This window comes from Lissotriton vulgaris, chromosome 1_2, assembly GCF_964263255.1.
Source record: "Lissotriton vulgaris chromosome 1_2, aLisVul1.2, whole genome shotgun sequence".
In the NCBI taxonomy this organism is placed as follows: Eukaryota; Metazoa; Chordata; class Amphibia; order Caudata; family Salamandridae; genus Lissotriton; species Lissotriton vulgaris.
The window spans coordinates 265,308,718-265,333,006 of NC_141686.1; the positions used below are offsets into that span (position 1 = coordinate 265,308,718).

Genomic DNA, 24,289 nt, shown 5'->3' on the forward strand with positions numbered 1-24,289 from the left:
CAACATTCAGACACATCTAGTTACACCATAGCGAGAATGCACTGGGAGTACGGTGTGCTACCAGCGTACTGTGCTGAAGATCGTTTACGAAAATATCGCCCTATTGGAGTTAATATAAAATGTACACCCCATAACCTTTAAAACAATATTTAGTACACGATCCTTATGTCGTTCGATATTTCTGATTACTATATTCTGACATACAGCTGCATGTACACATAGGTTTTCGTTCACTAGTGGTATTGGCTCAAGGAGTGAAGCAGTCTCTCTAGGAGAGCGACCTTTTGTTCACAGTTCTTGAATGTGTCTGGTACAACACATTACAACACGTCAGTAATATGAACGCAAATGAAACAGATGTGGAAGCTCGCATACCACCCTTTCTTGGATCACAGCTGGACATATTTTTGGCTGGTTCAGACAGGATGACCCCATGCGCTTAAAGGTACCTCCTGTCTTCCAGTCCAACCACCAGAACGGGGCGGGTAAGAGGCTGGTCCAAACTCATCTGCCCACAGACCTTGTTAAGAAGTTCCTTTCCATGTTTTCAGCTTGTTAATGTCAAGCGCACAGTGGTGACCTGGACAAAAACTACCAACTGCCTCAAAAAACATAAAATGCATCGGAGCAGACCAAACATTTACTGGGAATTTCAGGAATTCTGGGAGGTCCTTGGGTAAGTCTGGAAAAATGCAGTGTCTTGGCTACAGAGTCGTAGAGGCCGGGATCTCAGCCATTCTCTATCTACCCAAACCATAGCCAGCCAGCGGTTAGCATGTTCTCATGGCCATCTGCGTGCAGGTACACCAACTGACCAACGGAGAGATGAACCTAAATATTATTCAAGGAGCTGACCCCACTTCCTTTTGCCCTGGCCCAAGGACAGGACAAGCAGTTTTATAAAGCATTGGAGTGCTTTACAGGAGTACCAGTTACATTAAGTAAAGTCAGATTCAATTTTTTTTGTCACCAGGAGATTAAGTGATTTGCCCAGAATCACAGTATGTTGAGCCGACGTCAGGACTCTAACCTGGTTTCCCAAGTTCAAAGCCGGCAGTTTAGACTGTAATGCCACGTCCCTTTTGGTGCACTCCATCCTACACAGTGACGCAGCACTGCCTTCAAGCTCTGCTAATAGTTACTGGAACACACATCTTATTGCAAACCATTGAGGTAGTGGTAAGCACACATTATACTCATCAACGGGCCCAATGCAGCGACACATAGTGCTTACCACAAACAGGAAGAACAACGGGTCACAGAACCAACCAGTCACTTCAACATTGCCTACATTATCTATGCAATCCTATTTTTACTCACATTTTGAAAAGTTTTAAACAGACAACAATCACAAAAAAAGAATTTGGATAAACAGTGCAACTTGAAAAACAAATAAAACAATATGGTATTGAAATGACAAACAAGTTACTTACCTTCGGTAACCCCTTATCTGGTTGAGACTATATGTAACCACAGATTCCTTACCCTTCAATTTCCCAGGTGTCAGACTGGATCCAGAAGAATTTGCATGAGCAGTACCTCTGCAAACCAGTAGGTGGTGTTGATCGGCTCTGCGTGTGTCGGCATCTGCACCAGAAGTGATGTCTGCAGCACCTATATAGGCATGCCGATGTTGGTTCCTTGTCCCAACTTCCACGCCAGAAGGGCAGAGTAGTGAAATATACTGACCACTGGTGTGAAAAATTAGGGCCCTGAACGGGATCAGCCCTTTCCCTAGAAATCCATTTGAGGGAAGGATGGGTGGATCGGTAAAGGAATCTGCGGCTAGATATAGTCTGTACCAGATAAGCAGTTACAGAAGGTAAGTTACTTATACATCTGATGAAGACTTCTAGCTGCAGATAGCTTACATTTGAATAGATACCCAAACAATACCATCCCCATTGGTGGTTCAGTACACCAGTTTCAAACAAGGAAGGCCAGACAGTAATGTTTGGTGAACGTGTGCAGGGAAGTCCACGCTGCTGTCTAGCAGATGTCCAGGCCCGGAACGCCGCATGCCAATGCAATGGTGGCAGCTTTAGCTCTGGTGGAATGAGCTTGCAAGCCTTCAGGAGGTTGCTTCTTGACCAATGCGTAGCAGATTTTGATGCACAGCACGACCCATCTAGAAATGGTCCGTTCTTGCACTGCTCAACCTTTTATCACACCAACATAGCCCAGGAAGAGTTGGACGTCCACCATACTCTCGGTCGTGGTCAAGGTAAAACAACAACTCTCTTTTTTGGTCAAGACGCTGGAGGCGCTCCTCTTCTTTAGAGGGATGTGGAAGAGCGTAAAAGGTGGTCAGGGTGAAAGATTGGCCCACATGAAATAGTGGGACCACCTTTGGCAGAAAGGAGGCATGTGTGCGAAGCACCAATTTGTCAGGATACATTAAGAGGTAAGACGGTTTAGATATGGCCTGCTACTCACTCATTCTATGGGCAGACCTAATTGCCACAAGGAAAGCTGTTTTGATTGTCAGAAGTCTGAGGGGACAATTATGGAGAGGCTGGAATAGAGCACACATTAACCCCTTCCATGCTAATGACAAGGTCAACTCGTCATGGGTTTTACCTGGGCTGTGCTTATGACGAGTTGACCTTGTCATGATCCCTGCCATTCTTCATTTTCCAGAGCACAGCGGGAAACCCCCTTAGCAGCCAAGGTGTTAAACAAGTCAAAATCAAATAAAGGTCCCACTGAGGCATAATAAATGGCAAAGGGGGAAAGAGATGGACAAGACCTTTTAAGAACCTATGTACAATAGAGTACTTGAACAATGACGGCTGGTCAGGCAGCCGCTAAAAAGCAGAAAGAGCAGATAGACAACCCTTAAGAATACCCTGAGCAGAGTCTTGCTGGGCAAGGGAAAGAATGTAGAGTAAAACTTCAGAAAGGGGATCAATGAGTTTGGCATAATTGTTTTCCAATGGCAGTAGTATACTTTCTTGGAGGGAAGCCTCACTGCTAAAATTACAATACAGACTTCAGAAGGAAGGTCGAAAGCGGTCAACTGTTACAGATCAATCTCCACGCAAGAAGGCGGACAGAGTAGACAGGTTCGGGTCGAGGACCCTCCTCTGTTGCTGTGACAGAAGATCCTCCCAAAGGGGCAGCCTGATCAGAGGATGGATTGCTATGCTCAGCAGCTCGAGATACCAACCTCTCCATACTCAGTACGAGCCACAAGGAAGACTTGGGTCCGGTCGTTCTTGATCTTCCTGGGCAAGAGTGTTACGAGCGGAAAGGCGCACAAGGGCCTGAGCTCCACCCGAGACAAAAAGAGCCTCAAAGCGAGAGCCACTTTGGAAACTCACGCGTGCAAAACTGCTGACATTGCGCTTCTCAATGTAGGCAAACAGATCTAACCAAGGCTCTACTACCTGTCGAAAGAGAACTTGCGCCATCTTCATATGGAGACATCTTTTGTGATCCACTAGGCACTGACGGCTGAATACGTCCATTCTGGTGTTCACGGGGAACCTGCCAGGTGCAGAGATGTAGGGTCTCTTGACAGAGTTCACAATCCCACTGCACCCTGTTTGTTGCAGTACTACATAGCAGTGGTGCTGGCCGTAAACGCCTGCACTAGCCTTCACTTGATGGAGGGTAAAAAGTCTTTCAATCCCAGTTGGATCGCACAGAGCTCAAGCAGGCTGATGTGGAGTCCGGATTCCGCCGGCGACCAGAGTCCTCTGATCTCCACCTCTCCCACATGGCCACCCCATCCTATGAGTGATGCATCTGTCACTATGGTGAGATCTGGTTGGGGAAGGCGGAGGGGTCTGTCTCTGACCCAACTGCGGTTCATTAGCCACCACTGCAGATTGTGCACCTTACCCTCCGAGCTCTGGACCATGTCTGAGAGGTTACCCTGATGCTGTGCCTATTGAAACTTCAAGTCCTACTGCAGAGCCTGCATGTGCCATCAAACATGTGCCACAAGCCGGATGCAGGAGACCATGAGTCCCAATAGCCTCAGGGCCTGCCTCACCGAAATCAAGGCTAGAGGCTGAAACATCTTTATCACAGCCTGGATATCCTGATCTTGCCGCTCGGGAGGATAAACCCCAAACTGCAGTGAGTCCTCAACAGCTCTGCTGAAAGGGAGCGTATGAGAGTGAGTCAGGTGTAACTTTGACATGTTTGATAGTGAACCCCAGCGAGTGCAGGAGGTTCACTGAGCCTGCCTTCAACAGCCAGTCGCTGCGATGGGAGAAGACTGGCACCCTTGATCTCTGTAGATGAGCTGCATCCACCACCATAACCTTGGTGTACTCCTGAGGGGGGCTGGTAAGTCCAAAGGGGAAAGCTGTAAACTACAAATGCTTGCGGCCTACCGTAAATCACAGGTAGAGCCGATGGACAAGGACGGGAATGTGGCAGTAGGCGTCCCGCAAGTCCATCGCTACCATCCAGTCTCCTGGGTCCAGGGCAAACTAGACCTGAGCCAACGTGAGTATTCTGAATTTCTCCTTTCTGAGGAAGAAGTTGAGGGCTCACAGATGTAGAATTGGAGGGAGATCTTTGTTCCTTTTGGGGAGCAGAAAGTAATGGGAATAACAACCACAGCCTACTTCCGTCCCTTCCGTCTTTGGCTCATTTGGCCAAGAGAGTCATTATCCCCCATCAGATGGCTGCGAGATGGAGGCATGAAGGGAGGAGTAGTCTCAAAGGGAAGGAGTAGCCCCTTAGGACAATCTGCAAAACCCACCTCTCCGATGTTATGGACTGCAAGTGGCGCATATGATGACTTATTCTGCTGCCAACTGGTGCCCATGGTAGTAAAAGATTTAACAACAAGGGGTGGTGATGGACAGAGTTTCTGAATTAAGCAGAATACTCTCACCCAGTCAAGAGATCAGGGCTAGATCCAACACCGTTTTTTAGCTCACTGCACCATCCCAGCTCAGAACCCGGCTATATGCAAATTAGTCTGTTCCTGTCCCAGTGCATGATGGGAACAGGACAAACCAAACTACAAAAGCCAATTCTTACACTGGGAAGGAAACAAGCTCCCGGAAGCTTGTCTCCTTTCTGGTGAAGAATTGGCTTGGTAGTTTGGTCTGCCCTGTTCCCATGATGCACTGGGCCAGGGACAGACTAATTTGCATATAGCCAGGTTCTGAGCTGGGATGGTGCAGTGAGTTAAATAACGGTGATGGATCAAGCCCTGATCTTTGGACTGGGTAAGAGTGGTCTGCTTAATTCAGACACTCTGTTCATCACCACCCCCTTTTTTGAATCGTTTTTGGCCACTATAGGTGTGGCAGGGTATACTCAGACATGAGTCCCTTACTCACTGCATCATCAGGATTCAAGCAAGCCGGGCCGACGACGGCTGAAATGCCAGAAACCGGTCCCCGGAAGCTTGTCTCCTTTCTGGTGAAGAATTGGCTTGGTAGTTTGGTCTGCCCTGTTCCCATGATGCACTGGGCCAGGGACAGACTAATTTGCATTTAGCCAGGTTCTGAGCTGGGATGGTGCAGTGAGTTAAATAACGGTGATGGATCAAGCCCTGATCTTTGGACTGGGTAAGAGTGGTCTGCTTAATTCAGACACTCTGTTCATCACCACCCCCTTTTTTGAATCATGGTAGTAAAAGGGCAGACTAGGAAGGTATAGAGGCTACAGCTGCTGGAGAGGATGGCTACCTGTTCCATGAGTTCTTTGGGTACTGCACCCTCGTCCACGCAGAGGCTGGGAAGAATAAATGGCTCAGTTGCTGGGAGTAAATTGGCATGGCTGGAAGCCCCTTCCGTAGCCACGAAAGGTAGATTGGGTATGATGTGGGAGCCACAGAAATACCCATGGACTTGACCATAGCCCAACTGTCCTTGAAGCGTTCGAGCGCCAAATCCACCTGGTCTCTGAAGAGATGGGTGCCTTCGAAGGACATATCCATAAGGGAAGCTTGGGCATCCCCCAAAAAAACAGCCGTCCTCAAAAAGGCACGTCGCCTCAGGGCCACCTCCTATGAAACCGCTATGCCCAGTTAGTCGGTTGTGTCAAGTCCACATCGTATTGTGAACTTTGCTGCATCTCTCCTGCAGCAACAGCCTGACAGAGGATGGCCCAGGCCTCCTCTGGGACCTATGGCAGCATTTGCGCAACTGTGTCCTACAGAGTGTGTGGCAGTAACAGTCCAATAGGCATGCCGTCTTCATAAACTGCATGCCAGGCTGGCGAAAGAAAACATCTTCCCCAAGGAATCCAGCCTCTTGGATTCCCTCATCGGCGGGGGGTGGGGGGGTGGGGGGTGGGGGGGGGGGGTGGGGAGGAAATGCGCCATGGAATGTTAAAGCTTGAACTACCAAGCTCCTTGGGTAGGGTGTTGGGTGAGGAAGTATGGGTCACTGAAGCGAGTGGTGGGCAATCCTCCTATTCACAGGAGCCCCTGTGTTGGGTTTGGACGAAGTCCTCAAAAGGCATCAGAGCAGGTGTTATTGAACAGGAGTAGTGATTCAGATGTGGAGGCAACCAGTTGCAGCGCCAATGTCCGGATGTTAGTTTTGACTGCTTCCGAGGGCAACTGAAGGTCAAGGACCTCAGCCACCTTCCACCACCATTGCGTACGAGGCTCCCTCCTCCACAGCCACGGTAGAGGGAGAAAGCATACCAGTATCGAGAGAGGTATCCAGTGCACTGTGTTTACCCAGTTTCTCACATCATTTATTGCTAGGGACTTCCTCATATGGCTGGTATTCTCTAGGGTCCAGCGACCCTAGAGAATAGTTCTTTCCTGAGGCCTAACCCAAGAGAATAGGACCCAGGCTTCAATCCAGGAGGCAAGACTCCTGTTGGCACCTGAGTCTGTGTTGGCCGATGCCTATCCAGCTCTGCATCGAAGTCAGAGATCACAAAGGGGATGATGCCGCAGGTGGGAACCAGGAGCCTCAGAACCGGTGCTTGGAAAGATCAAGTTGGTTCAACCAGGGCCAGTCCGGACACAGGAATGGATTCATTTGGATCCACCAAAGCCTGGACTGGAGGAGCTGGCGTGGAACTATATGGAATCCCCTCTGACCCTGCTGAGCCGTAGGGGGTCGAACTGCCCAAATATGAGGTACATGTCCTCATAGAACTCTTTCAGTTGGACGGGGTCGCTCCAGCTTCCAGAAAGTCAGGGAATCGCAGAGTCGGCCCAGGCACAGGCTCTTTCACAGAGTCAGGCCTTGAATGTCCACACTCCTCCCTCGTCTCATCAGCCAACGGATGAGGAAAAGTAGAAGGCCTATTTAACTTCTTCTTATTCTTGTGCCTGGACTTACCAGAGTGTCCCGAGGACTTAGAATGGGTCAACAACCTCTGACTCCACGAGCACTCCTGGGACCTTCTTCTTGACTGCGACCTCGATTTACGCGGAATCGTATGCCGGACCGCCATGAGCTGTAAGGAGTGCTCCCTCAAAGCCTTTGGATTCATGGAACGCAATTGGAGCATGACTTCAGGTCAAAGTTCCTCTCCAAACCACACAGGCAGATATGGTGCGGGTCCATCATCGACATTGGCCAAGGACAGGCTCTGCAGGGCTTGAATCCTGTATTCCTAGAGGGCAGTGACTGAGGGGTAGCTCTTCTCTGGATCAGCAATGGCTGGCACGGAAAGTAAATAACTGATGTCAGCGCACTGAGGACGACACACACACAGCCGATCGACACTACCTACCGGAGTGCAAGGGAAATGCTCACGAAAAATCTTCCAGATCCGGTCTGAAGCCTGGGAAATTCAAAAGGTATGGGATCTGTGGCTAGAAGTCCCTATCAGATACACATGCTCTTTGTTGGATAACAGAACCCAGACCCTGGGGCCCAAGTGAAACATTTATTTTTATCACCAATTGTCCCTTTATTTTTTTGCCATATAGGTCAAAGCTTTGACCTGCACTGCAGCTCACAAGTATGTGCCATCTTAACATTCCTTTGTGTCTTCAGTTCGATTAAAATAAAAATTAAACTAATAGATTGGAATATATAAACAAGCATTTGCAATGCAATAGGTCTCACATTTACGAGAGTTTGAGCTATTGGCATTACAAATGACAATGCCTTTTATTTATTTTTTGTTTTTTGAAACTTAAATAAAAATAATTGTCATTTACAATGCCAATAGGTTGAACTCGCGACAATGCGAGTCCTATTACATTGCAAATGTTTTTTTTCCTTCTTCATTGGGGGAGTGGAAACAGCAGTGCTGCATCACCAGCTAGGCTGTTGCCAAGCCACGAAGGAGGTTTCGGGGGGAGCCAGTCCCGTGTACCCGAGGCTCATGGTCTCTTGCCCGCTCTCAATCTACACCACGTTATTCCAGAACATTTGAAAATCAACAACAGGAATGCTGCAACGAGTTTACGGCTTCATTATGCAAATCTCCAGGAAGGGCTTGCACTCATCGTTGCACACTTCTGATAGAACTAGAAGGCGGCTCCCTTACCTTAAGCGCACCCCACACCTCAGCAATTTATCACTAAATGTCCCTGTGCCTACAAATCATGATGTGTAAATATACATAGGGAAGTAAACAAAATACACATGTTTTGTTAAGGTTAGTAAGTATATACCGTTACATACTTTTCCTCAAAATATTGTGGCAGTCAATATTTTGGTCAAGGCTCTATTGAAGGTTCATATTAAAATGGTGATATTCTGGCACGAAACTCATTTTATCATCTTGCAATGACTGCATATATCCGACTAGTAACACTGGTGGCTGGACAAGCACAACACAGCATCTTACATCACATCTATACGAACAGTAAGATGACACTGGCTGGGCACTTTGCTAAGCTGGTGGAGACCAGGATGCAAAGAAGGGTGGAGAAGACCAGGCTGAGCGGCTGCCAGTCGATCTATTGACCAAGAAGAGGTGAATAGCCTATGTGAAATGGAGGAGGGGAGGGTTGGAGAAGTGGACGCAAGAGCAGAAGGAAGGGTTTTGTAGTAGAGTTGAGAGAGAAGCTTGGAAGAGGAACCTTTAGTGAGCGTAGAGAAGGAGGCAAGGAATCCGTGGTATGAGGGGAGATGAAAGCAGCCAGGGCCATGGAGTCTGTGGTGAGGCAGTGAAGGAAAAAAGTGCATCACGGACGCAGAAGTATGCAGGGAACAGATGGGGCAAAGCTTGGCACCTATAGAATGACAATCGAGAAGGGGGCACGGAGACGCTGGGGGAGTAAAGGAGAAGGGAACAAAGCCTATATTGTGAGACTCGAACGAAAGGACACTAGAGCTTAAAGTGGAAGGATATGTGAGAGGAAAGGAAGTAGGCTTGGAGCTCATGACAAGAGAACAGTGCATGAGGTCATAAGTTGCTGCAAGATTTTGCATGGCTCTGGCTACTGCAGTACAGGCAGTGAAAAAGGTGGGGAAGGCTGCAGTAGACAAATAATGCGGCTATGTCAGATCATATAGTTCATTTAGACTGTAGAAGGTCAAGTGCATTTCTGTCGCTTGTTTCCAGTGGACAACCAAACGTTTTCATGAATTCCACAATCTTGTCCCAAGTAGTGTATTTCACAATTCACAAGAAAGGCCCCTTGCTCGTAAACATTCCCACAGAAGCGACTGCCTCTTGCTGACCACATCGGATTCCGATATGTAAGAAGCACAGGGTAAAAATGGGCCACCTAGACACAAGTTGAAATAAAAATAAATACAGTACAGTAACACCACTGTTCAAGGTGCTAGAAAGGGGCTTTGAACAAAGCTCACGTTCAGAGTTATGCACGGAAGAACTGGGAGACAACTAACAAGCGCTGAAACACAAGCGCGGCCCGTGGCCACAAAAGTTAATTTTTTGGTGAGACAGAGGGGGAGCAGGAGGTGAGCCCGCAAGTCGTGCGTGCGAGCGCAATCTGCTCATTTTCAATCATTGCACTCGTGGCACGCCCCTGCTCGCTCCTGCAAGGTGGATGCCGCAACATACACGAGTGTGTGCTTGAAAATTAGCAGAGCAACCGCAAAAGGCCCTCCTATGAGGCGCATGCGCGCTGTGAAGGAGAGACCTAAAAAAACGGTATGAAAAACCTAAGAGAGTCACATTTTTAATATCTATGTGTCGGACTTAGCTAGGGTAATTAAGAACTACCGGATGAGCCTTACATCTTACGCCGACGACACCCAACTGGTGATCGCGATCAAGAACGACGGCGAAGAAGTATCTGCCAGCTTCCAGGAAGGTATGATAGCTATTAAGGATTGGATGGCCGAGAACTGCTTGCGCCTCAATTCAGCTAAAACGGAGGTAATGATCTTCGGAAAATTATCCCCACACTGGTCAAATAAATGGTGGCCAACTTCGCTTGGAGCCCCCCCAGAGCCGGTACACAAAGTTAGGAATCTGGGAATTGTCTTTGACGACAACCTCAGTTTCGCTAACCATGCCAACCAGGTAGCGTCCTCTGCTTTCTACAAGCTTAAGATTATCAGGAAAATCCTGCCATTTTTACCCGAAAGTACAAGGAAAACAGTGGTGACTTCCTTAGTACTCTCGTCCCTCGACTACTGTAATGGACTCTTTGTAAATGCGCAGGCAAAGGTGGTGGCCAAACTGCAGCTCATTCAAAATGCTGCGGCAAGGCTGCTAGCAGGCATCCCCAGATTTCAGTCGACCAAACAGGCAATAAGAAACTTTCACTGGTTAACGGTGAGGAATCGCATCAGATTCAAGACCTTGTGTCTCACCTATAAAGCTCTCAAAGGTCAGGGCCCAGCGTTTCTTAAACAGAAATTATGTTACTACCTCCCGAAAAGATCGCTTCGATCGGAACAGAGACTTCTTCTGGTGGTGCCACGAACTAGGACTGTTAAATGGGGCGATCGATGCTTCATTAACTCCGCAGCCAAACTTTGGAACACGCTTCCAATGGAATTAAAATCGGCACCCTCTCTAATCCAATTCAGAAAACTTGTAAAAACATGGCTATTTGACCAATAACCGTCTAGCACAACTTTTCACAAGGTAGACCGCATGATTAAAATGAGATTGCCAGCTTAAGTCGCAGCGCCGAGACACCCACGGGTATTTGTTGCGCTTTAGAAATGTTTAAAATAAATAAATAAAATTTTCGGTGCATATATGTATGCTGTAGGGCTCCTCATCAATTTACACTGAAAATAAATCTAAATGAGAAACTGAAGCTGCAACCACTCAGCAGCCAATACACAGAGGCCGAGGGGGCTGGTGACGGGACAGGAGGCAGGAACCATAGAAAGATAGCACAGCTCACAGGAGCCCCCCTGCTCTCTGCCCCTCACGGGGCCCATGCGATCCCAAACCAAGGCAGCATGGGGCGGATAGAGGTGACTTCCCACCTCTAGAAACCCAGGAAAAGCGCAAGAGTGTGCAACTCCTGTAGCCCAGCCATCTACCGGCATAATCTGACAAGTTACTCCTATTTCTCGATAAAGGTTCAGATGTATTCTTCACACATTCCCACAAAAGTGCCTGGGTAGACATACGCCAAAGGACGAGCATGGAGCACCAGTTTTCTATATTTGAGCTCCTGGTCATAAGTGTGAAACCTGGCAGGTCCAACTCAAACTTCATTCTTATAAGGCCGATAAAAATGTGTACTGTATAAATTGGCAATAGCAGCATTATTAATAGTCTAGATAACAGGTCCATGGCAGCAATGCAATGAGGACATGAAAATAAGCTGCGTCTGGGAATGAAGCGTCACTGTCAGTATAAAAAGTGTTGGTAAAGCCAATTCCTTTTGCTTACGGGACAGCAATTGGCTTTGTTAATTTCTTTAGCCATGTTGTATAGCAGCGCAGCTCCTGTGCAGAGTGGCTGAAAGTTCGAGAAAAAAAAACGCTTTGACAAGGCCAGTGCTTCCCACGAATGCAGTGATCCGTTTTCTTAGTATAGGATAATTCTCTGCCTTCAAAAAGAACGTTTAATTATTTTACGTCTAAATTGAAGTCCGTTGTGTTGGCCCTGCATGAAAACAACAAGCATTTACAATGCAATGGTTTTGCCTTTGTTAAAGTTAGAGCTATTGGCATTGCTCTTGACATTATTTTTATTTATGTTTTTTTTTAACATAAATAAATGGCATTGTCATTTACAATGCCACTAGCTTTATCTCTCGCAAATGGCACACACAAACACCCACAGACACCCCCCAAACACACACAGAGCCCCCCCACACACACACAGCCACACAAAGCCCCCCACACACACAGCCACACAAAGCCCCCCACACACACAGCCACACAAAGCCACCCACACACACCCACACAGAGCCCTCCACACACACACACACTGAGCCCCCCCACACACCTTCTGGCCCATTATCTTTTCTCCTCATTAAATAACTGCCACGCCCCTTTCTTTGTTCTGAAAATGTGCCTACATGTAAGAGTGCAAGAGGCTAAAATGTGAATGCACTTGTGTTTCAGAGACCCATGGAACTTTAGTTCTAATTGATATCCTGATGCCAGTCAAAACCTAAAAATGTCTTTGGTGGAGAACTGCCCCCCTAGTGGCCAGGCTCGCTAGCTGCAGTATGAGCGCTGGTCTGAGACAGACAACATTTGCCAGGCTTCCTTTCGGTTCCCAGTCCAGCCCAGCTGGTGGAATGGGTTGCCTCGGAACCCCTGAGAAATGCTGTTTGTGAGCGGGCCATAACCAGTAGCACGAGTGATCAGCGGCAGATCTGGAGGGGAGGGGGTGGGGGGCACCGTCGGCTTTACCCCTCCCCCGTTCGCTACGACGCAGTGACGCGCGTGGGACTGACGAGCGCTTCGCTGCAGCAACCTGCTGAGCCTAGGACAGTAGCGCCGAGTCTCACCTTCTTCGAGACCCCCACCCCACCGCCTGGACCCAATGTTTCCTCTGTATGGAAAGGGCTGCCCTTCCATACAGAGGAAACATTAAATAAAACTTTTGTATGTTAAACTTTCAAAGAACGCCTGATTTTTCGTATGAATTTCTGTTGACAACTGTGAGGGCACAATCCTCTCCCTTTTTTTGCACTTATCCCCATAATGGCTCTTGGGTGAAGCCTTTTGTGAGGAATGTGCCACAACAAACTTGGGCCATGACAATTGTAGCACCTAAACTCAGAAATCTCCACCCAAACATCTATTCAAGATACTATATCAACTAGCAATATGAGCTACGAATCCACACAGGTTAACTCTGTACACCCCATATCACAAACCCAGTTGTGCATCATGCCATGACCCTATGCTACAAACCGGACTGCTGTTGATCGCACTGAAATACCACTTCACAAAACAGTCTATAAGATGCTATATGTTACAAATTTACTCAGATTCACCCATATACCAACCCATAATTCCACAGCTAGACTTTAAACACTACACTTTAGTTGTTGCCTGAACACTGAACCACCACTAAAACACAATACAATATCTTACACCCACTCGCCATATATATATCTGCGCTACATCTGCTCAACTTTAACAGACAAGCCCACAAACCTGGACAGGACTTCGTACAGTTGCATACGTTTCCCTGCGTCTAGTTAGTAAATATGGAGTAATATGAGAGTCACAGCACCAGGATACCCTCACGGGTGATAGTGCTTTTTACAAATACACAAAACATAAACGTAGATATACATTAGACAGAGAAAATAGGAGTTCTCCTTGCTCACCAGGCGCATAAATAATTACAAAGTTTATAAGTACTGAGTAGTGATAACCAACAGGAGGTAGAAACAACCGCAAAGTGTTTTTTGTTTTTACACGAACCGCATACAAAGGTAATGTTATTAGCTAGGGTGGGCTTGAAGGCACATAAAGATGAACGCCTCATAGGCCACCTCATTGTACTCAATGAATACGACTCAATGCAAAGTGCATTGAGTGAGTTTGAGACTTCAATAGTATGACCCAATACCCCAGCCTCAAATATTGTACAGCTATGGTAGCGGCTGACACCTCTGTGCCATTCGGAGCCCCAACAGAACTAGCTAATAATAAAACCAGAAGTCTCTTCGAGTTGGCACATTGTGGAATAGGGGGTGATCTCACAAACTGGAAGAGATCACAGGGACTGAAGTTAGAAGCATCCTAGAACCTGTACTCAGCAGAGATGGTTTGAAACCAGAGGATGCCGGGACAGATAGCTCATGGCCTGTTACAACCTGTGCAGTGCAGAGGGAGGCTGGCACCACAAGCTAAGAACCTGCACGGAGCAGACAGGAAATGAAAATAAATGCTTTTAAATCGTAAGGGCAGTCAGACTTGACCAGACGCAGAGTAGGAAAGGTTTAAACAGCAGAGGATATAGTAGTGACAGGGTTCGGTGAGGAGTACCGGGGTTGTGGGAGGGTTGGAACGGGCTGTCGAAGGGACAAATGGGGAGGGCTGGATAAGGGGAGTCATGGGCTGGCTAAAGGGGCGCTGTTGGCATGAATCAGAAAGAATGTATAATATAACTGTGAAAAGGGAACGCAAAGCAGTATATCATTCATGGATGAGTATGAGGGGAAAGGGATGTGTTAGGGGATGCTAGGCTGTGTATATTAGTACCGGTGCCTGAAACAGGAACATTATGATTTTCCCTGACAGCCCCTCATCGTACCCACGGTTTGATTTCCCCATCCTCCATTCACTTCGTATACAAACGGCGGCCTTCCTCCACCTCCCCTCTCTCTGCCCCTCCTCAGCCCCCTGCCTGCTGCACCCCGTCCCCAACTGAGGCCCCGGCTGGAGGGGCACAAAGGCCGGAACAGGCCGCAGCCGGGGCCTCGAGTAGGCCACTCTGCCGCTTCCCCGCCTTCCTCCCGGGGTGCCGTTCTTACCTGCTGGACGGGGTGTTGGGCCCCGGAAACCTGCTGGAGCCGTTTCGGTAGGGTGAGGGGGCCAGGAGCCGGGTCCGGGTGGAGTGCTGCCGCCGCGCTGTGTCTGTGTCCGGGGGCGGGGAAGGAGTGGGGAGGAGCCGTAGGAGGAGTGGAAGGCGGGCACCCCCAACAGAGCCACCCCCAGCCGCGCCACCCACCAGGGGCAGCATTTTGACAGACAATGTCTTTACAAAATCATTACATAGCTTTGCATTATAGTAGTGGTACAAGTCCAGCACCAGTTTGTAAAGACAATACAATTAACAGTACGTTTTCATACAGGGTGGAAGCAGGGGGCGGGAGGGGGCGGGAAGGGGTAGAATCGGCTGCGTGGAAGAGGGGGCGGTGGCGGAATTCGGAGTAGGGGAGTAAGTGGGTGTGAAGAGGAGTGGAGGGGAGGGATAATTATTCCCGTCCGAGCCTGAGGGAAGAAACCGCAAAGGTCAGGAAGGCGGGTGCCGGCTCAATGCCAGAACAGATTCGGGGGCGTTCCCGGCTTTTGGCTGATGTCGCGTGAGGTAGCCAAAAGCCAAAAATTCTCGGGAACGCCCCCGAATCTGGTACGGCATTGACGGACAGGCCCGTCTTCCAATGGCTAGCCTCCATTTATGGAGCTAGCCAATGAAAGACGGAGGCCGTTCCTGTCTCCCGTATATATCTCAATAGGTTTTCGCCTGCGCGAAAAAGATGCGCAGAGCGCGAAAAAGATGCGCAGAGCGCATCTTTTCGCCAGGCAAAACCTAAAAAGGCAGAGCAGCGCCGTCTACATCTTTAAAGAATCTTGAACTGTGGCATGACTTTTGGGTGTGTTTTTTTACTGCCAGGCCAAGCAACGAAGGGGGAGGGGGCGGACAGCGGATGGATCCAGCAACAACAAGGTAAGGGTGTGGGTGGACCAGATGAGCAGCAGCTCAGGAGGAGGGTGGAGGGCAGAGCACGTACCAAAGCATTGGCATAACCAATAGGTCTCGCCTTTGGGACCTTGTAAGTGTTTAGCCAAGCAACAGTTTATGTTGTTGCACCAAGAGTATTGTGCTGCATAACTAAATATTTATAAGGTCCCAAAAGCGAGACCTATTTGTTGCTGTCATTTTAGTAACTTTTTATCCATTTAAACTAGAAACAAAATAGTTTTTTGCTAAAATCTCTAATTATGCAGCAGATGATGGATTATGTGGTATATGCCACAAATCAATAGTAATGCGGAAAAAAACACGGTAGAAGAATTGCGATTCTCCTATTAACATGACCAGAGAATCTGGATTTCATTAAAGACACGGAGGCTGACACTATGCATTTATCCTTTAATAGCAACTCACACAGCCGCACTACATCACAAAGGATAAAGTTCTAGAGTCATAACAAAGGATGTATCTAGGAGATGATCTGCCTCTTTTAAAAGAATCGCAGCAGGAAGAACTTCAAAAGGAACTGAGAGATCCGGTAACGGGAAACAACTTCATGAGATGAAACATCAAGGAAGAAACTTCGGCAAGTAAAAGGCCAGCCGGTTAAACGGAGTTGCCTGAAAGAAAGAAATGAGTAAGAACCAAGAGCCTGAAGAGCAAATTCATCACATGGTCATAGCAAAGATTAAAACCAATTGAAGCAATTCATAAAATCATGCACAAATACAATATATCAAAGATGTAGATGTAATAAGTTGACACCCCACAAGTTGTGAAAGGGAGGAGGGAGGGATAATGTCAGCCTCCGTGTCTTTAATGAAATCCAGATTCTCTGGTCATGTTAATAGGAGAATCGCAATTTCATTACAAGACCGGAGGCTACATTATGCATGTTCGTAGCCCCGAAGGACCACCTCAGACATATGCTCGATAGGCTTACAGTAATGACGAGCAAAGGTATTAGCATTTGACCAGTCAGCAGCTTTTAGAATATCATCCAACTTACCACCTGACTAGAAGGACTTACTGGCCATAGCTCCTCTGACAGAATGTGCTTGAAACTTAGAGAGGTCGACACCAGCGAGCTTCATGGTAGACTTAACCCATCTAGCAATGGAGGTGGAAGAAACAGGTTTGAAAGGTTTCACAAAGGAAACTGAGAGTTGATTTGCGCCATTGGGGCGCAGGAGAGACATCCTAGCGTCATATTCTTTCATGCAAGCAACCACACAAAGTTTAGGAAAGGTGTCAAAACGAGGATAGAAGATAAAATCTGACATCGTTTTGGTTCTTCTAAGTAATTCGAACTTGACACCAAACATATCATAACATCTATTTGAAATGTCTAAGCTTCTGATGTCAGAAACCCTCCTACAGGAAATTAAGCACAAGAGTGTAGCAAGCTTAAAGGAGAGAAGCTTCCTATTAAGGGAAGAATTATCTGGCCAGGAACAAAAAAGGTCTAAAATGCACTTGACATCCCAAAGGGTCTGGTATTTAGGTCTAGGGGGTCTCCTTAGTCTTATACTCTTGAGGACCCTACAAATGATAGGATTTTTACCTACCGATTTACCGTTGATAGGAGCGTGACCAGCGGAGATTGCGGATCTGAAGCAGTTAATAGAGCGATAGGAAAGGCCTCTGTCAAATTGTTCGACCAGAAAATTAACGATATTCACGACAGGAGTCTCCACGGGATCCAGACTCTAGAACTTTATCCTTTGTGATGTAGTGCGGCTGTGTGAGTTGCTATTAAAGGATAAATGCATAATGTAGCCTCCGGTCTTGTAATGAAATTGCATAATCCCTGCATCTAGTGAAAAACATGAAACTACATGCCACAAAGTGCAAATGACCCAAAACTAAAGACTTGCTGAGCATCACCCCTCGCCACATAGGGCAATTTATCAGGAATATATAAACATACAACGGATGAGACTGCCTAAACAAATAGCTGACCTGTTAACTATATATACTTGCTATCAATAGCATCGCAGCCCTGTTAAAAAAATTATGATAATGTGCGTCATACGGCTAACAACGTACAGCTACAGCATTGTTAAAATGTATGGTTTATGGTGTAGTGAATGAGGTACCAAAAAAAAAAGTATTGTTACAATTTATTACACATCTATTGTCCGTGCGGAGAAGGACAGTACAGCCCAATACGGATTACTACGGCCAAGTGGCTGTCGTCTACCCAGTATCTCTCGATAGTAATTTCCCAAGCAGGAGGGAAGTGATACCTACTGTGGGTTACAAGTGCTTGAAGAGTGGAGACCGCAGCGCGAGGAGAACCGAGGACTGCCTGGACCAGAGGGGGTAAGAGATCTCCATCGCCCTGGGTGGAATCTGGAGGGGCTGCGCGGTCCTCCCAGGAGATAGACTAAGAGTTCTCCGGGGCCCTGAGTGAGCTCAAGGGGGGATGAAGCATTGGGGAACTTCGAAGGGCCAGGAGTGGGTGAGACGTCAACTGTGTCAACAGTCCCGGTCTCCACTGTCTCTAACTCAAAGTCTCCCTCCGCCGTTTTGGGCCCCGTGTCCAGCCAGGAAGCTCTGTGCGGTGGTGCCTAAACTCCCCAGAGCCTATATCAAAACAAAAACGTAGGACAGCATGGCCTGGCTATAACACCCCCATGCAACGTCAGCCTCCTGTGTACGGTAACTATAAACAACTACCACCATCCTGGAAACCAAGGACACTAAGCGTGAACTACAAGAGCCCATGTTGCTTTCTGCAGCAATATGCATCATAATCATCAAAGAAGGACGAGACGTTAAAAAACAAATGCTGAAAGAGAACCGCGGCCCCGCCAGTTATAGTGACGCTGGAGCGAGCAGCGACGGGTGCTTACTGGATGCCTGTAGATGCTGAGGGCACCATTCAAAGGGGTTTCAGTGGAGCGCAGTTTGAAGTTCATGTACAGCGTTTTCCTTGCGGGAGCACGTGCGATAATTGCAAACAGCTGCTGCAGCTGCCGCTGCTGCTGCTGCTGACTCCTGCCAGGTAAACGCCATACATACACGAGTGCCCATTGGAAACAGTGCAGAACATCCATGTGTTTCCACAAAAGCCCAGACGTATTCCAAGAGGTCACTCCAAAGTACGCGAGACCTAAAAAAAAGTACCTCTGAAAGCAGCAAACAGAGGAAGGACACTGGGCAATAGAGGCAGTGCTTGGGCCGTGCTCCAGGTTAGGGACAAACATATGAAGAGGAAGTGAAGTGAGCACTCACTGACTAAAGAGAAGCAAAGAAATGAATGGAGATGGAGCCAACCAATGGTAAGCAAAGGGTGGGCTCTAAGCCCCTGTAAATAAACAAAATGTCTCACAGGGGACAGCACATTTGCGGTTTCAGGGGAGATTTAAATTATAGAGTGTGGGGGAAGCGAGCAGGCAAACTGCTAAGCTATTGAATGGCATAAATTAAATTCACAGATGGTGCTTCCAAAACATTTAGGGACACTATGGTGAAGGCAGGAGAGTGCTTAAGGAGGGGGCGGTGATGTGTCCTGCTTGAGGAGAAACTGCCTTTGCCATGCAGGCTTTACCATTTAGGGCCTTCACCGCAGAGATATATATTTTTTTTAAACATACTTTTTTATAATGATTTTATGGAAAGGTAGAGGGAAAGGGAGATGATGGGGATTTTTGGGCTCAGGTGGGGGAACGGGAGGTAAAGGTGAGTTTAGAGTTCAGGGTGGGTAGAGGTTAAGGGAAGTAATGATGATTTTAGGTTTTGTGGGTGGATAGTGGTAAAGGGGTAAGGTTAAATTTACAGTCTAGGGGTGGCTAGAGGTAAAATGAGGTAAAAGTGAATTATGGGGTTAAGGCGAGTAGAGGTAAAGGTGAAACATAAACCTGTTAAAATCTGAGTGATTTACAAAACATCCTCTAAATTCTAAAAGAGGTAACAAACAAATGACTAAATATGAAAAAGGGGAAAATGTTAATTCAGAAAAACACATACTGTAGGTAACTGTCTTGAACGAAAAAATATGTTTATAGCTTCATCAGCAATCAAAGCAACATGCAGCCGAAATGTAGGTTTCGGAAATTGGTCACATGCCCCAAAGTTCTGTCATTCAGCTCTTGGAAATACAGGGAAGCGGTTGCTTCAACTATGATGGTTCTAAGCTGCCTTGCAAACAAAAGCAACAACAAAAAGTATCACAATCCCAGCGCAAGCAGCGCATAAGACATCTAATCAAGAAAGCAGTCAATACTTATTCCACGCTCCAGGGACGAAAACAAACACATGGAGACAAAGTGAAGCGTACGGGAGCTGACCACCAATGAAAAGGAAGAAAATAAGATTGACAGTTAAACTAACAAATGGCAAATAATGGGAATGCCAAAACACTTAAAAAGAGTATTAAAATAAACAATAGCCCCTTATAAGTTAAAGCGCATGCGTGGTGTCAGGCGAAATATAAAAGCAAGTGTAAGTGTCCTAATGGCTAGAGCTCCCGCCCTCAGAACAGAGCAATCAGGTTAAAATCCAGGCCTCGGCTCAATATCCTCTGATCTGGGGCACATCACATCTCCTGTGCCTTTGTAACCGGCTGCTCTTTTAAAGTGCTCTGTTGCCCTCGGGACAGGTTATATATCTATACATATCTATCACAGGAATCTTTCTCCATCAATTAAAAACTGCACTCTGGGATGGAGAGAGATCAGTGTCGATTTATTAAATCAGGCCACTGCGGAAGGGTGCGTTTCGGCTGTTCAGCAGTCTTGGTCACCTGAAGGGCGCCATTTTGTAACCAATATATATATACCCATTAGAGCATAGACGTAGACAAAATACTGCAATGATCATGTATTAAAAACATTAAAAAAATGATCATGAAAGACTATTTTTAAACCATTATTTAAGAACTCTGGTGGTTGCCTATGCCTGCATAAATTGCATGATTATTTTTAAAATTTAGAGTACAAAAAGTACTACTGTCCATCTAAGATGAATGCCTTCGAATCCATTCAATGCAGGGTAAAGTTAACATAAAATTGTATAATTAAACATCTTCACATTTCGTCATTTTCTACTTAAAATGCACAAATTGTATATTCCGGATTATCAACTGAATAGAGATCCCACTTTAGGCTAAATAGTCAACATTCCTCTATTGTGCATGATTGAAATTCAATCTGGTACGACAATCCACATGCATTATAATACATTACTAGTGTTAGTTTAACTAGTAGATAGAGGACTGTGCCTTCTTGATTTATTGGACATAAGTGAAATGATTTCCTAAATTCAATGATCGTTTCCAAAACCAATGTGTTTATTGTGAATTTTCACACTTGAAACAAAGAACAGCCGACACGTGTTTCGCCTGTGTGGAATGACGGCTGTGGGCTTTCTCCCAGAGACTGCCACATGACTGTGACGGGACTGGATTACCAGCAACGACTTTCTGCCTTGAGAAAGCCCACGGCCGTCAGGCCACATGGGCGAAACACGAGTCGGCTGTTCTTTGTTTCAAGTGTGAAAATTCACAATAAGCACATCTGTTTTGGAAACGATCATTGATTTCAGGAAATCATTCCACTTATGTCTAACAAATCAAGAAGGCACAGTCCTTTACCTACTAGTTAAACTTGTACTTCGTAATGGCTTCTGGGTGTGGATGAGGCACGTGCCACTATCCACATTGGGTACCGACCACTGTAGCACTAAAGCCCAGAGTCTACCACCCAGTACAGTAATCTACATTACTAGTCTGAATTGTGTTATACCTTGAATCATCTCCTTCTTAGCTGCTCAGCCAGAATGAATGTGATGTCTGAGTGGAATGTTGGAATGCTCGATGACAGAGAGAGTGGAATGTGTGTGCCTGCTTGTGTGTGGAGAATGACAGTTGTAGAGTGGGCTGAGCAGCAACCATGCAGCTCCTGGTGGGACCTTCCATATGATCTCCTTAAGACTTCAAAATGACCTTTACAAGACTTCTATGGAACCTGTAACTAATAACCAATAAACCTCTTAGATGGAAAATACCTCCTGGCTACCTGTGGTCATCTTTGGAATTTACTTTACAACAAATTGCAGCAGGTGTTAAAGCCTCGGGATCGACAAAATACCACCCGCATCATGGGATTGACTAACATGTAAAGCGTCATTCAAGCTGAAACAGCCTAAAAGGAAGTATTATGCGCCGTTTATCCCTCTGGATGGCGTAATTTCACTTGACATTTAAAGTGCACTGTCATAACCTGAATCCAAAACAATGTGTTGCACAATAATATGAATACAGCCCGGATTCAATCACAGTCCCTGTTCCTGCATGAGCCCTATGTGACAAAACGGTTAGCAGCGGCAGTCAATGCAGTCAGCCAGCGCGTGGCTAAACGTGCACGCATCTTTGAAATGCACTGCTGGTGAGCACGGCCATTGAAGGCTTTCCCAATGAAGTTACACGCTGCTTCTGCTCCAGGACTCAGGAGTCGACTGATAGCCCAAACCAGACTGTGAGCCTCCGTCCACAACAAGGACACTGCCACGGTGCCCAGCTCCGTGCCTCATACATACACATACATATCTACTTCAGGCCACACCTCTTCATCATCTGAAGTGGGCCTTCCTCCCAGCTGACAGCGGTGTGGACTCTCCAATACAGGTCCTGAGTCGTTCTCTTGGCAGCAGAGCCGGAAACGGCACAACTGGGCTGGTCAAGCTTGACCGCACTCCTGGGATGCGTCTGTAAGACACCGTAGGACAGATTTCTAGACTTGGAGCCCAAAGAGATGATTATTATTTGATGAGACCGCTTTGATGTTCCGAAAGGACAGGTTATATTTCCGGAGACGATGTTTACGGTGACCAGTGGGGGCTAGCTGTCGGTAGGGTAGCTCAGCGAGCTGACCTTCTCCAGAGAACTGTGAACAGAAGCCCACTGTGGCAGACATGCTGGCGACTGGACCAGTCTTTTAGGCGCTTTCACGTAGTCTAAAATAAGCGGATATATAGCATGGATGCCTTGGCCAGGGACTAGTCTCCCTGCACAGAAGTTGCTTCCTCATTTCTGCTCCGGATGTATGTTTTTAGGTTTCGACTGCAAAAAAGCTGCGCAAGCAGCTTTTGCGCAGGAGAAATCTCATGAGTACAAGTATGTTGCTCGGGAATCCGCCCTCTGTTCCATTGGCGAGCTCCATAAATGGAGGCTAGCCATTGGAACAAAGAGGCGTCCGTAATGGCCGGACCAGATTCGGGGGCGTTCGAGAATTTTTGTCTACGTCATGCTACGTCAGCCAAAAGCCGGGAACGCCCCCGAATCTGGTCCGGTCGGGCCGCAAGCAAGCCGGAAGTCCCGCCGCCCATTGTTGTTTGCCAGGGGAAAAGTGCCCGGGAGAAAGGAGTGCGGCCACCAGCGAGGCCCCGGTGCAGGAGAGCCCCGCCCGCGGCACCCGAGAAGAGAGCCCAGGCCCCGACAGAGGAAGGACACCGCAAGCGCCCCCGCCGCCTCCTGGGAGCAGTCCGGTGAGTTTTGAAGTTGATGAGCGTTAGGTATTGTATTGGGCTACTTTTAGTAGAAAGTCTGTTTGTTGTCGGCTTCTCTTGACGGGTGATTGGGCTTGTCACAGGTTTCACATCTGAAGCTCAAAAGCTTCAGGTAGGATGGCGCTGGCTCAAGCAAGGGAACCCGACCTTGTGTTGCGTTTCCTGCAGGAGGTGGAGGAGCGAGCCGAGGAGGTGCTGGCGGACAAACAGCAGGTGAAGAAGGGAGGGCGTGTGCATTTGGAGGAGAATGCAACTGTTTTGGCGTGCGGTGCTCGTCTGCCCCGCCTCCTTCCCACTCGTCGAGATGCCTCCAGGTGAAGCAGGATAAATGACTCTTTCAGAGACCTGTTTTGTACGCTCTGCTCAGAAGTTGTAATACTCCTTACCTTCAGAGGTTCGTTTTTGTAGGGGTGGGAAGACCTCCGGGGGTGCAAGGGGCTTCTAACAAACAAAATAATTCGGCTCTTGGGGGGGGGGGGGTGTAGTTGCTGTATAAAAAACGGTTTGATTTGAATGAATCATTATGCACGATCAGGGTGTAGTGTAAGATGCACACTATTTTTTTGGGGGTACCAGTTTCACTAATTGTTGCGGGCGCATGTGTGCTGCGCAGAGTAATAAGCAACCATTAAAGAAAGTCCCTTCAGACGGCGTGCGGTGCTCGTGTGCCCCGCCCCCTTCCCACGCGTCGAGATGCCTCCAGGTGAAGCAGGATAAATGACTTTCAGAGACCTGTTTTGTACGCTCTGCTCAGAAGTTGTAATACTCCTTACCTTCAGAGGTTCGTTTTTGTAGGGGCGGGAAGATTTCCGGGGCTGCAAGGGGCTTCTAACAAACAAAATAATTCGGCTCTTGGGGGGCGTGGGGGGGGGGGTTGCTGTATAAAAAACGGTTTGATTTGAATGAATCATTATGCACGCTCAGGGTGTAGTGTAAGATGCACACTATTTTTTGGGGGGTACCAGTTTCACTAATTGTTACTGGATGCCTTGCCTGTTCCGATACCCGACCAACCTTCATCTGCTACCTTGCAACAATCCGTTGTCTAGGT

At 47.3% G+C, this 24,289-nt stretch overlaps 1 protein-coding gene across 2 annotated transcripts in view; it reads right to left on the reverse strand.

Annotated features, from left to right (window-relative positions):
• The window catches only part of IPO13 (importin 13), a 627,153-nt gene that overhangs the window by 437,947 nt on the left and 164,917 nt on the right, over positions 1-24,289 (reverse strand). The window lies entirely within an intron of this gene.